Source organism: Mixophyes fleayi, chromosome 9, assembly GCF_038048845.1.
Source record: "Mixophyes fleayi isolate aMixFle1 chromosome 9, aMixFle1.hap1, whole genome shotgun sequence".
In the NCBI taxonomy this organism is placed as follows: Eukaryota; Metazoa; Chordata; class Amphibia; order Anura; family Limnodynastidae; genus Mixophyes; species Mixophyes fleayi.
This window is the reverse complement of record NC_134410.1, coordinates 132772771-132787135: the sequence shown is the minus strand read 5'-3', so window position 1 is coordinate 132787135 and position 14365 is coordinate 132772771. Positions and strand designations below refer to the sequence as shown.

Genomic DNA, 14365 nt, shown 5'->3' with positions numbered 1-14365 from the left:
GAGCTCCAATGGGGCAGGGACTGATGTGAGTGAGTTCTCTGTACAGCACTGCGGAATTAGTGGCGCTATATAAATAAATGATGATGATGATGATGATGATGATCTACTCATCGCCCTAAGGATTCTGAGGTTCTGATGCCACATGTGCCTAGCATTTCATACCCTACTCTGCTCCGTTCTCAGACAGTGGTGTATATGGTCAGGTGGTATAGTGAGGAGTTTGTATGTTCTCCCCGTGTTTGCGTGGGTTTCCTCCGGGTGCTCCGGTTTCCTCCCACACTCCAAAAACATACTGGTAGGTTAATTGGCTGCTATCAAAATTGACCCTAGTCTCTCTCTCTCTCTTTCTCCTTCTCTGTCTGTCTCTGTGTGTGTGTGTCTGTGTGTGTGTGTGTTAGGGAATTTAGACTGTAAGCCCCAATGGGGCAGGGACTGATGTGAGTGAGTTCTCTGTACAGCGCTGCGGAATCAGTGGCGCTATATAAATAAATGGTGATGATGATGATGATGATAGTGTGTTTCAGGCTGTGCCCACTTGATGCCAGCTTACCATCTCACATGAATACAAATAACTATCCTTATCCTTACTCATCATTCCTCATTATTTATTTAAGTTAACAGATTTAAATATAGTATATGTACATTGAAAATTGTACATTTTAGTGATTATTCTATGTTCACTTCAGTACTTTCTGTCAAACAAACCCTACAATCCCTCCCACTACCCCCAAACAAATAAGAGGAACTTTTTGGACTTTTTACATGTAACTTAATTAGGGGAACCGCAGGAGCATGTATCTAGCGTTTTACATTCACATGCAGCCGAATTAAGGACACCCCCTTACCCCCACCGCAGCCTCATTCTGGAGAATCACAGATATAATTATTCCAGCATCTGGTGGATCACAATAAAAGTCATTATTAACATAGGGAGATGAAGTTTGAGAGAAGCCAGCAGCATTCATCATGGGCCCATCATTATTATCCATAAGGCTCTCCCTGCTCTTACAGCACCCGGCTCTCTTACTGAATAATACCGTTCTGCATAATTATTATACAGGAGCACAGCCACAGCCTGATCCATGGTGGCGATATCCAGTACGGTGACCCTCGGGGCGCCAACTGTCTATCCCTGCTCCCTCTCCATCAGAACCACAGATTACTGTACACTATTATAAACAGGCAATATAGTCATTTTGGATAGAAGCTACTTTGGAACTTTACAGCTGGCCTTAAAGCCCTTCTGCACAAGTGGAAAAAATGACTATTCTCTTACAACATAAATAATCATTTTTCAGTTATCTTTATCAGTATACAATGCCCATCTCACATGTTAGATGTACATACAATTACTTAGCTATAGTGTCCAGAACACAATAGGGCTTAGTGAGTAAGAGAACCCAATTTTCCCGCCAGAAGCCCCTCACAGTACACAGGGGGCTTATTTTACAGTCTCTACTGAGTAACCACAACGTCACCCCATTAAGACTCCCTAATGTTTTAGCTACTATAGCATCACAGACAGGGGGGTGGAAACCCCAGCAGCATGCTATTATCCTTATCCGGGATGCTCCCAAAAGGTGGATCTACTCTGAACAAAACTTCTAGCCCACATGCAATGGAAAATTTTCCGTTTAAACCACCATTACAATCAAAAATGTTGAAGGACAAACCTCACCAAAAACCACACACACACACACACACCCCAAGGGGATCTCCCAGGACAGAACTAGGAAGACCTCCTCCGAAAAAAGATTAGAAATTCCAGACTCCCCTCAAAGCCCAGATTCCAGGGATGAGGAGTCTGTAACCACTAGAGACTTCCTTTCCATAATGAAATAAATGAATGACCTGCATGCCTCTATACACGAGGAGGTCCAACACGCCCTTCTTTAGATGCGAGGTGGCCTCCACGGGAGTCATACAGACAGCTAAATAGCAGAGTAGACAATAAAGTAGCCTAAAGCACAGAGGAGAACATGCCTCAATTCTGACAAGCTGTAACTGCCATCCGTTACCGACAAGAAGATACAGACAACCTGGACCGGAAAAATAACCTAAGATATTGGCAAGTCTGTAGAAATTCATAAGGAGCAACGATTATTATTATTATTAATATTTATTTATAAGGCGCCACAAGGCGTCCGCAGCGCCTTACAGAGACAAACAAAATTACAATACAATGGGAGACAGCACAGTACAGTAAACACAGCAACTCAGTAAGCTCAGTGCACAGCTAGAGAGGGCGGGGAAGGGGGAGGGAGGATCCGCAAACGACGGGGCCCAAGAAGGAGGGCGCGGAAGACAGGGAGACCCCCAGGGGGGAGGAGGGAGCGAGAGTGGACGTGGGGTGGAGGACCCTCCAGGAGGAGGGCTAAGTAGCTGGAGAGCAGAGTTAAAAGTGGTGGAAACAGAAGGAGAGATGGCCCTGCTCAGAGGAGCGTACAATCTAAGGGTACAATCTAAGTAGTTACAATCTAACTACTACTAGACCTGACCAACAGGACACCTAAACCCAGGACAGAGGATAAATTCCAAGCTAGGGATATGACCCTAAGCATACACTATTTCACCATCAAGGAGGCTATCCTCTAAGATGTATAGATCCTAAAGTATGAAGGCAAAACTTGCCAAATCTTTGAAGGCTTTCGCCAGTTACCTGGCCTGCGTAAGGGAAATTCGGTCCAGAGATACAACATTTGCTACTGATGGTGATTCCCTTCACCTATTCCTCAGTCACCAAGAATATCAGCTTTTGGTGAGGTCCCTGTCCAAATGTCTTTTGCAACATAAGGCCGAGAAGATTACCTCGAGAATCCTACCAGAGGCTGCTCAACAATCCAACAACACTCTGAGCACATCCACACAAAACCTCAGCTACTCCCAAGGAATGAATGATCCACAGTCCTGAGGTTTTCAAAACTATGACATCCTGACCCCTGACTAGAATGCAAACTTTTTCCAGATTTGGCTTGAATTCTTGGTGAACTACACAAAATGTAGTACATGAGTTGCCTTAAAGGGTTCTAGAGAGAGTCCTCGAAACCCACATTACAGAAAAAATTTCTACTTTTGGTCATCTAGCACTAATATTGCTTATAGACCTGACACTCACCACTATACCCAAGGCATTCTCCCTTCAATCCTCCTGGGCTGATGATAGGTTTGTATTCTTCCAAATATCGTCCACCTATCTGCACACCAGAAGAAGACTCAAAGTTTACATGCCATACAGTAAGCTGCGAAAAGCCTCAAGAACTGACTGCAGTTGTTGGTACACCTGGCACCATGTACTCACCAAGGGTATCATTAACTAGTTTGCCTATTTTGTTACTTGGTGACTCATGATCGTATGACTAAAATTTTTTTCAGACATTGCTCCCCGTTACCTCCTGCCCCCTCCACTGCTAAAAACATGTAAGTGACAGTACATCCACCCCCCCGATTCACATTACTGGTTCACAGAAGGTCCACTGCATACCCCAAGACCATGGAAGAGTTATATAAGCTGTAGGCCCTTGGTTCAGATGCCTTCTCAGCTGCCTACTATACAAACAATCTGCAGCCTCTCTTCCTCCATTGTAAAGGCTCTGGAGGATAGAATTACAGTTATTCATAAGAAAGGTAAAGAGATTTAAAACTGTACAAATTACCACCCAATCTCATTACTGAATAACAATGTTAAATTATATGCCAAAATCCTTGCTCATAGATTGAACACTGCACTCCCATCCCTGGTCCATTAGACCAGGTAGGGTTTACCCTGGGCAGACAAAGGATAATACGTGGCGAACCACTGATCTAATTCACATTTTTAACACCTGAAAAACTCCAGCTATTATTGTATCCCTGGACGCTGACAGGAGATCTAGGCAGGTTTCAAAGCTCTACATTCTCAGCCTTCAGCTAGAGTCATTGTCCCCCCGAAACCCATCACTATCAAACTCCTAAACTACACCCTAATTATAGAACCCCTAGCTGTAATCATAAGGACATCGAGACATTCAGGGTATAAGAACCATTGATGACATCCTCCTAACTCTTCAGCAGCAGACAACCTCTTTTCCTAATCTTTTCAGAATGGATGGTTACAGCAATTGCTTTGCAGGACATAAGTAGAAAACCAAACACTTAGGGGTCTGTATCACCATCCTACGAGTCCCTCTACCAAGAGAACTACCAGATCAATATTTCTGACAACCACTAATTATTTGTGTCAGGATTACAGATATCAAAAGGAATATCCTTCCTTATCTCCTGTATTATTTCCAAGCTCTCCCAGTTAGGCTCTACTTTCTCTACTTCCAGTCATCCAAAAATGCCTCATAAAGGTTATCCGGAACATTAATACCCCCAGGAATAGATTAGTCCCCCTTAAGAAACCCACAAAGAGAGGGGTAAGCTTTCTAGATCATCTACTGCTGAGCATCTCCATCTAAGCCCGACTGCTGCTTCCTTCACCACATCTGCATCCTTATCCTGGGTAGACACAGAAGCCAACGACCTCAAGCTAACCTCCCTCTTCTGTATCTCGGCTGTCCCCAAACAGAACAAACCACATAACATTTGTTCCTACCCTGAACTTCTCAATCAAGATCTAGGAGACCTGCAAAGCCCATTTATCGATACAACCTTCATTCCTCTTCATTTTACCACTTTGGGAAAATCCTGATTTACTTCCAGGCCTTTCCCAAGTCTCCCTTACCTGGCTCAGATCAGGAATATGATTCTTTTGCGATCTCTTGGACAGGGTTACGCTGCTCTCCTTTGGAAAATTATGTAGTAAATGTCCAACCACCACCAAAAACGGTGTGAATACTAGTAGGTTAGCCATTACATAGGGACGTTGGACAAGGTTTCCAGAGAATTCACTCACTTTGAGAAGTTGTGCATCTCTTCACCCCTAGGAAAATATCTAATCTCTTCTCTATATAGAATTGTACTCAACTGTATCCTGGAATCTAGAAGCAGACACAAGAGAGAGTGTAATCAGGACATCGTCCCCTGTCCTGATGAGGTGGACTACTGGGAAATTATCAGAGAAATCATAGACACAAAGAAAATGTTTATAAAGTTTACTGTAGATGGTATTTTACTCCTGACGACCTTGCATTATGTATCAGTCTACTACTCTATTCCTGGCGTGAATGTGGACAATCAGGTAGGCTTTTACATGTCTGGTGGGCTTGCTTCAAGATCTGTTCCTCATGGGACAAGGTCAGGGACCTCCTCTCCTCACAAGAACCGCAGGTCATTCCTCCTCTGCTACCCTGCAGAGGATGCCAACACTCCACAAAAGTAGCATCCCATATCTTGGCCAGATGTCTAATAGGCACGACGAGAAAGCAGATGAAACCATCCTCAGATTATACTTGTTTATTATTGTAAACCTTCAGATCCTATAAACCAGGCCTGTCCAACCTGCGGCCCTCCAGGTGTTGTGAAACTACAAGCCCCAGAATGCTTTGCCGGTAGACAACCAGTTGATAGCTGAAAGGGCATGCTGGGACTTGTAGTTTCACAACACCTGGAGGGCCGCAGGTTGGACAGGCCTGCTATAAACATTGTACTCTACATCCTTTGGGGGTTTTTTGTCAGTATTTGATTTTATATTGATTTAGAAAATTTTGGATGCAAACAAAATTTTAAATAAAAATAATTGTTGCTTTAGCCCCCCCCCACCCCCTAAATTCAGTGTGTACGAAAGATATATTGCCACAAGAAAGTTGATAGGGTATGTGCGGTCATCTGCCAACCTCATTAAAAGCTCATGTGCGACAACAATAATTGGTGATACCCCAAAGTATAACATTTAAATATTAGCAAACGATATGGTCATTATGCGGTCTGTACTCAGACAGGCGCCACATACGTCACATGATTTGTTTTTAGGATGAAAATGAGAACAACCATTGAAGGCAGAAGACACTTACATCACCCCATACAACCTGCGTCCTATACATTAAAAGCCGGCGCCCACTTTATTTACCTCTAGGGCGATCTGAGGGTAAAGGACGAGCTGTGTATATCTCAAATAGATTTTATATACACGTTATATCCGTATATACTGTAAGCTTGCGAGCCACGTCGTCATAAATCTTTGGCAAATACCTAGTCTAGATTTATTACTGTGTGCATGCTGGTGCTATATAAATATACCTGCTAATAATAAGAATATGTGGCTATAATACCATGTTTATATATTGCACATGTAACACGGAGGTGTACTGTGATTTCTCAAAGATTATTAACTGAATGTGTATGATTATATATATCTATAGCTCCATCTTCTTAATCCCAATGCAAGATTGTAACCCAATTTTCCTGGTTAGGACCCTAGAGATGTCCTCCGTCTTCCTACGGTGTGGCCCTCGCCCTCTCATTCAGCAATATGTCCATCACCAGAGAGCTGCCAGGATTAGGCTTCTGGGTTGCATATTGCAATATGGGGAATGTTTTATCCAGATGTTCTTTCAGAAGCTGCTTCCGAGACAAAATAAAGCGTTCTTACAGCAACTGGACTCTCAAACACATCTGCAAGACACAATTAAATGTCTTCATTCTCTGGACGGCCTTTACATCCAATGTGATGTCATATTTTAATACATTCACATGAAATCAATTATCAAGCCACATTAGTATCTGATTTAACAGCATAATTAATGTATTGTGGGCTAGATCCATATAAGACTATGTCGGCACATGCCTAGAGTACGCTGGTTCAAGGGGAGGCAGAGGAATATTTCATTTTATTTCTATAGAACATTGCTGGCTACATCTTGCATTGGCTAGACTGAGCACAATAGATTCAATTAAGTATATATTAATTTTAACTACAATTATTTTTCATGGTCTTACCATCACATTTTATTGTTTGATCCACTGTTTATTCTATGGGGCAGATTCAATTCGGTGATGTAATCAGAGTTTTTACAAAAATCTACGCTCATTTTTCCTCGCGTCCCATAGAGGTGCACATAAAATGAGCGGAGATTTCTTATCGTAACAGTCGGCAATATGCGCATCTGAACATCGAGGACCAGTGGCACCTCGCGGTGATTGTGGTTGCAGAGATTAAAAAATAGTTGGTGTCCAACCGGAGGTCTATCTAAAAAAAGGGCGGATGAGTAGAAGCAACGAGTGTGCAGCAGACATCTACGTACTCTCCTTCACACAGACAACTCACTTCCAGCGGGCATGCAAGATGTCCCATAGCCTGAACACTAAAACCCAAAGACCTTTTCATCTTTTAGGACCGGATTTTACTTTGGACATTGAGTTTTGGCCCCAAACCTTTCAGACCAGCTTCTTGCTTTGAAGTATCAGGCGAATAGTCTAACTGTGCAGGACTCCATCAGAAGAGTTCTATAGCATTATATCCTCTTGTATGGATACTGGAAGGGCATTAGGCACAAAACACATAGACTCATCTAAGCAAATATGCACATAGGCATCGCAGACTGTATCCAAACAGTGTACAAAACGTTCCCGCAGCGGGGCTTCTTTACTAAAGCTATGTACAGAGGAAAGAGGGAATGGAGAATGCAGTGTACTACAACAGGGGGGTATTAATAAACACTGTGGACCCACTATGTTGTCTCCTTCTAGAGACCTTCAAGCAGGCAGACTGCAATATCATAAAGTATCACGTGTTAAATGTATCTTTCAGCACGCAACGGGGATAACTTTGTGGAACAGGGAAGTGTTAGATTAGCGGGAGCGAAAGCAATTTCATATAGAATATATTTTTCTGTAACTAGCAAGTTAAGTACCTTTTAAGCATGCATCTAAATTTTCTTAGCTATCCTCTTACATACTATTATCTCCTTTTCAAAAACTCTCTGGTTGGCAAAGAAAAATGGCTGCCAGACAGTCAGACACAGGCTCACAGCATGCCATAAAAATGCAGTGCAGGCGGGAAGGATCTTACAGTAAACAGAGCACAGAGGGGCATTCCAAAACGACTCTTCTCACCACACCTTGTGCCATGTAACTGTGGTTGCCATGGTAGTTCAGAATTATAAAATATTAATAGCAAAAGAAAAAAGAAAAGAAAAGAAAATGAGACAAGGGAAAATGGTAAGTACCACCATTCTTCTTATAGTCTTCCACAATGATTTATGTAAAAAATAAATAAAAAGAAATCACCAGAATTTTTAATTGGATTGTTGGTTCAAGTCGATGTCTCGCTAAACGTCTAGGTCACTCTCTTGCATCCATATGCATCAAAGGCGTGTCCCATAATCAGGCAGGACCCCATGATGCTGATTATAAGCTGAACTTGCATTAGAGATTATTGTGCTATGTCCATACTCTGATCTTTTCAGAACTGCAGTGGGTGTAATGAACACGGGGGAGCACGTTTTGATGCATGATTAAACCTATTTCTGCTATTCGTATACACTGGAGCATGGCTCTATTTTTACATTATGGATTATATTTTTTGGAGAATGACAAAAATGTGCTTGTAAGAGAAAAATAGAAAACATACCCTCAAAGTGCTGTCTCCATTCAGATCTGGACTCGCCAACTCAACTCAGCCAGAATCCTACTGAAATGGTTTCTCTTCGGTACCTTATTACAGTATGGGGGCGGTGTCAGAGTTTTATATTTTGTACTGCTATTTTATGGGGCTTAGGTGCCCATACTATTGCAGCTCTGTACCACGGGACATAGCGAGTGAGGTGTTCATATTGGTTTATTTTGTGTGAATAAAAGGCTCTAATGCACCTGCTGGAAGCGATTCTGTTCCTCAGACCCACAAACAGAGCACATAACATAGGGTGAAGCCTTTATATTGTTCTTGTTTGTGATGACCACAGTGTGGATAGATAATCTCTTTATTCCCATCACTGATCTTCCCTCTGTGGCCTGCACATTACACATAACTGCAGAGGGAACGTCTCTTTTCATCATCTTAGTTTACTGGGGCAAACATGGAACGGCTGTGTCTGAAATAATGGAAATGTAACTGCGCTCTATACAGCAAATGACACGTTACGTGTATGTACAAGGACACCGATGGAGAACAATTTGGAAGACAAGTCAGCAGGATGCAGCTGTGTAATCCGAGTGGATTTTACGGATGTATTTCTTCAGGATAAGAACTAGTGTCAATATTCAACATTTACTAATTGTACTTTCATAACATCGCAGCTGCACTTATTTTACCTTCAACAACAAAATAAAAAATAAATAAATAAATAATATAACATAATAATGTGGGGGAAAAAACAGGGGTTCCCCATTCACAATTTACCACACTTATTACTGGTAATATAAATGATAGTTATTTTCATATGAGAAACAATAAACTACTTAGACAAACAGAGCAAGTAGCATGTACCCTTCACCTGAACACTGTGGAGGCAGCCAATCAGCACGCTAGGAAGCAAGGAGTGATGTCAGCAGTTACTAGCCAATGATCAGTCCCCAGCTGCCTCTCTTTGTTGGTGACGGCAAGGTCGGATTATCCTATAGGCTGACTAGGCTGCAGCCTATGGCACAAGGCTTTTGGGGGTGGAAATTGTGTGACAGGGAGAGCTATAAACTGAAATTAATTTTAAAATATAAATGAATATTTTAGCTAAAAACAAGTTTCTTTTTCCCTGTAGTGGAAGGCGAGGGGGCGATATGAGCGTATTATGGCACCTGAACCCTTACTCAGGCCATGGTGACCGATGCACTGTAAGGAATGGTCACAGTGCTAGTCAGGTAAAGAATTTTTAACAAGGTCATACAATTCCAATTACGACAGTGAATCGTATTGTTGGGTCTTTGATGCAGGATCCAATCCAGGCCCCCGATGGTCTGTTACCTCCCCAAGAACCATGTGACCCAAGTGTCTTTCACACAATAATCATTGTAAGGATATTAATTTCAAAGTGCAGCAGTCCTGCAAAATTTTATTATATACAACTCCTAACAGGGCACTGGCCCATCATACGCAGAAGTGTTAACGTGCACAGGGCGTTTAGGGCCAGAATCAGTGAACCTTACCCAGCCGTCTGTGGCTGAAGGCTCTATGTCAGATTTATTATGTCCGTGATAAGTAATTCTGCCACAAACGTGTTGTACATGAAGATTGTGAGTTGTGGAATTTGTGGCAGAGCTGATCATTTTACATCCAGAATATTAATTCTGAAATGAGACAATCTATACACACGTCCAACTTAACGCAGGTGGACTACAGTGTACTACAATAGGATTACTGACAGGAAGTCCTGCATTCACTGGAAAAAGATCATCCCCCATAATCACAGCTCTCTCACATACCAACTTCATACAAGTTTGTGAAACTTTCACATAATATATTTGTAACTTTTACTAGAGGCTTTTTATGCTCATATGGTCCTCATCATCATCATCATCATCATTTATTTATATAGTCCCTAAAATAAACATTGTACAATTTAAAAACAATCAGTTTCTGTTTTTTTTTTTGCCAAATATAATAAAGTTTTCCAAAGTCTCTTTATAAACGGTCAACAAGAGCAAGCAACCTACCATCTTATTAAAACCACTTGGCCACTAGGGTGCACTGTTGTATTGACGTGTATGGAAAATATTTACGTTCCATCTGGGCTGTGTACCTGTCAGACTGGCAACTTTGTAGCTGACATGAAGGAAACGCTGCAGTCAGCAATCTGGTCTAGCGTTCACAAGTGCTGACATTAACTTTGTTATGTAGCTGCTGATGTTCCTGTCACAATTGCAGCCATCTGAATCAAGAGGAAAATATGATTTTGTGACCTTAAATGTTACATCTCTCAGGGAAGTTTATTTTTATTTATTTGTTTTGTATTTAATTCACAATTTTCTGCAAATAGAAACAAAAGAGTTAAAGAATGAAACATTTGTGACTGAGGAGAAAGTCACACCTACAAAATAATGAAACAATTGAAACTCATGTACTAAAAGTAACATGCAAAGCATAACAACACAACAACACATCAGTCCCACAAAGTGGAAAAGCATCAGAAATACCTCCTACAAATAAGAATCTTTTTCTCATGAATAAATGGGAGACCTACTATTAAAAAAATAGCACCAATATAACAATACAACAAAAGGTTCTTATAAGCACTATAAATTAATTTAGTATAATTCTAGAATATTAACAACCAGAGATACAAGTGTGGCTACAATAACCGGGCAAATGTAGATAGCAAAAATAAGTGCGGAGCTATCCCCAGAAGTCCTACATGTTTATATGACGTGTGTCCTCAGAGAAAGGACACTAACACCCGTGTAAATCCAGTCTAAGGCTGGGTGCCGTCCAAGCAACTTCGCTATATATCTTGTTTTAGAGGGGGCATTCAGAAAGGGCTTTTAGGTTGTTAGCATACAGAAATATATATATTTTCAAGTTAAGCACATTACACAAGGAAACATTAAGCAAGAGATACACCTCCCCGGGATTCTTTCCAATTGTTACTTAATTCACACTCACAATACTTCCCCAGCTCTTCAGAGTACAACGCTGCTGCTGCATTAATGTGCATACTGTGTCATTTCTGTGGTCTCCAGGCACCAATGACAGTAGAAGACGTGGGAAGGGGGGGGGGGGGCTCAGCAAAACCAGAACAGATTCCAATCAATATTTTGTCAAAATTACACACTCCCAACACAGCAAATTCTACACAACACAGACAATTGTTTGTAGTTTTAATAAAAAGTGAATCCCACTGGTGCCCTAACTTACTATCTGCAGCATCTGAAAGTGCACTCACAGCGGAGGCAGCCAGTGCCTCATACCTCCGTTATGTCGCTAGCTCCCAGTAAAATAACCTGAAGGCTTCATTGGCCAGAGAGCATCCTGGCCGTTTGTAGTTATTTCATGTCTATCTTTGCACTCTGCAGACATAGATTAATCTGACACCGTGCTGACTCCATCTTTAACGTTTGTATTAAAAAGAAGTTGGCGCGTGTAACGTTCTGAATGTCTCCTGGCAGCTGTCGCCATAAAGAGATTTGTGAACATGAAAGATACAGAATGCTGACATTTTCATGCAATTATCAGACTAAACACTGAATCTGCTCCTCTGTAGCCTTGATAACGAGATTAAATACATTGTCGTCATTTACTAAAACTATGCGTGAGATTTGGCTTTCTGGGATTTGCACATGAGAAACATTCCATTCCCCATTTCCAGAAGGAACCACTGCCGTACACCCAGCCAGCACACAAATATGCAACGTACAGGCAGTCCAAATGCATCCAGAAGCAGTCAACACCTGCTGATCTGTGGACCATGACCCACAGCAGAAAAACAGGAGACAGACAAGCCAAGAAGAAGGAATACCATACATACATTTCATGTGGAACAGCGTCATAAACATTTACGTTCTTGGATGGAAGACAGGCCCAGAACACATTTGTGGACTCAGGGAACAGATAAGCATTTTATTCTCAGACATTAAAACATATGTCCAGTATTCTTGCTGGAGCAATCTCAGCATCTATTCACAGGCGCCATAAAGCCGAGATCTTTTCCGAGTGTATTTATTGCGATATCAGTGACCGATGCTTCAGGACCACCTAATCTACTTCTTTTTAAACTGCTTTACATTTGTTTTCAAATGATTATTACTGTTATAGCATGTGGTGAATAGGGCATACAGGACCCTTACAGAACAATAACATTATACCAATGATGAAGATACACTGAGCACACAATAGGCTGTAGAGAACTAGCTTAAATAACATGGCAAACTAAGTTTTTGGTTACAACTCTAAATTAAGAAAGCCTGATCTAATGCCCTGTGCACCCTAGTCAGAGAAAAGTAAATAAATCAGAAAACCACAATTAGAAAATAAAAGAAACAGAACAAGACAACACAGCGTCACTGTGAGACAGAGGTCACAAGCGGTACAATGAAAGGAGGAGGAGGAGACCCAGACACTGAATTGCCAGCGAGGTCATTATTAGGGAGAACAGTCCTTAGGGAATTTGTTACAGAACCACTAGGCCTGAAATACAAGCTGCATTCTACAGCTACAGATGGCATTCACAAATATATGTAACGTCCAGGAACTTATTACTGAAGATATTTCATGCACATTTCTGATCTTGGTGGAACCTTTTCTTCTCATGCACAGCAGCTTTCATTTCCTGTCTGTGTCTATTAAAAGACCCCTGTCCGGGGGTCCTATGGAACAGAGTGTGACTATCCTGGCAACCTCAGAGTACTCTGGGTCTTACACGTATGGAAACCACGTCTTCCAGGTGTGAGGGGCTTGTCTGGGCCAACACTAATTTCTCACCATAATCTCCAATTTCCAGCATGCTGTGGCAATATATTTGTAGGTATGTTTACAAAGCACAGAGAATCCAACCATTAATCCAGAGATACCAATGTTTACTGCTCATACAGCCATGGAGCCCAGAATCTGCCTGCAGCTCTTCAATAGCGCTCAATAGGAGCAGTTATCACCACTGGAGAGCTGGGGGATAAATTAAAGAGGGATTGAGAACTAGTGGACGTAGGTGCAGAAGTACTCCGAATCTGAACTCCACAAATGCCCCTGCCTGTTCTCCTCCCAGGGGTGGTGTGAACATTTGCAACCCCCCCAGCTACCTGTGTATGGACATGTAAATCCAATGTTACCTTATGATAATATAAAACCTACCCATTACAGGACCCATCACTAGTGGGAAAATAACCCCCTTCTTCTGGGTTGGGCAGCGTAGGATCACAGACCTCCCCCTTATTTAATGCAGAACATTTCCTTGCTTTTAACTTGAACACATGCATCAGTTAGGACGATACTCAGGGGATTAAGGGACATCTGTAATATCCTTATTTTATTTTTATGGCACTTTTCTGTTTAAAAGATGCTATTGTTATTACATTGGTAAAAATCTGCTAGAATCGTGTCTTCCCATATAACGGGCACCAGAATTCCACAGAAGTATTAGACAAAGGCACACAGCAAGATTTAATGTATATAAGTGCTGCGCTAACTCCCAGAAAATGTCCCTTCCCTTCAATCTCATTTAGAGATGCAGACAGCACCATTTTGACATGTAAAAACCAAATGGCTTTTGCATGACAGGACCTGCTCTTTTGTATATAACCCTTAGTAACGCGGGACGTGAGAGTGGACATATTGCCAAATCTGGTAGTATGTAGTGACCACTTTGTAGATTATTTCCAGTCATTCTAATAAGGAAAGAAATGTAAGGTAGTGACATTCACTCTGCATTCAGGCCTCAATGTCAGTTATGTAATGCAGATGTCTTACATAAGCGAGCGGCCCTGCCCTTTATCACAGATATTCCCATAGTGTAACCGTGTACATGCTGCAGGGTCCTGGTCACACAGTAATCCTCACCTCCTAAAACACACGCAGAGCCCCCGG

General features: G+C 41.8%; 1 protein-coding gene across 4 annotated transcripts in view; it reads right to left on the bottom strand.

Moving 5' to 3' along the window:
- Positions 1–14365, bottom strand: part of LOC142101368 (ADAMTS-like protein 2) — an 89726-nt gene that overhangs the window by 47355 nt on the left and 28006 nt on the right. Inside the window, exon 3 of one of the 4 annotated variants that reach the window (XM_075185813.1) lies at positions 10507–10721. The exons of 2 other annotated variants lie outside the window; for them this stretch is intronic. The gene's annotated coding sequence lies outside the window, so the exon portion shown is untranslated. The remainder of the gene's footprint in view (positions 1–10506; positions 10722–14365) is intronic. One more of the 4 variants, XM_075185814.1, reaches the window with a different exon arrangement.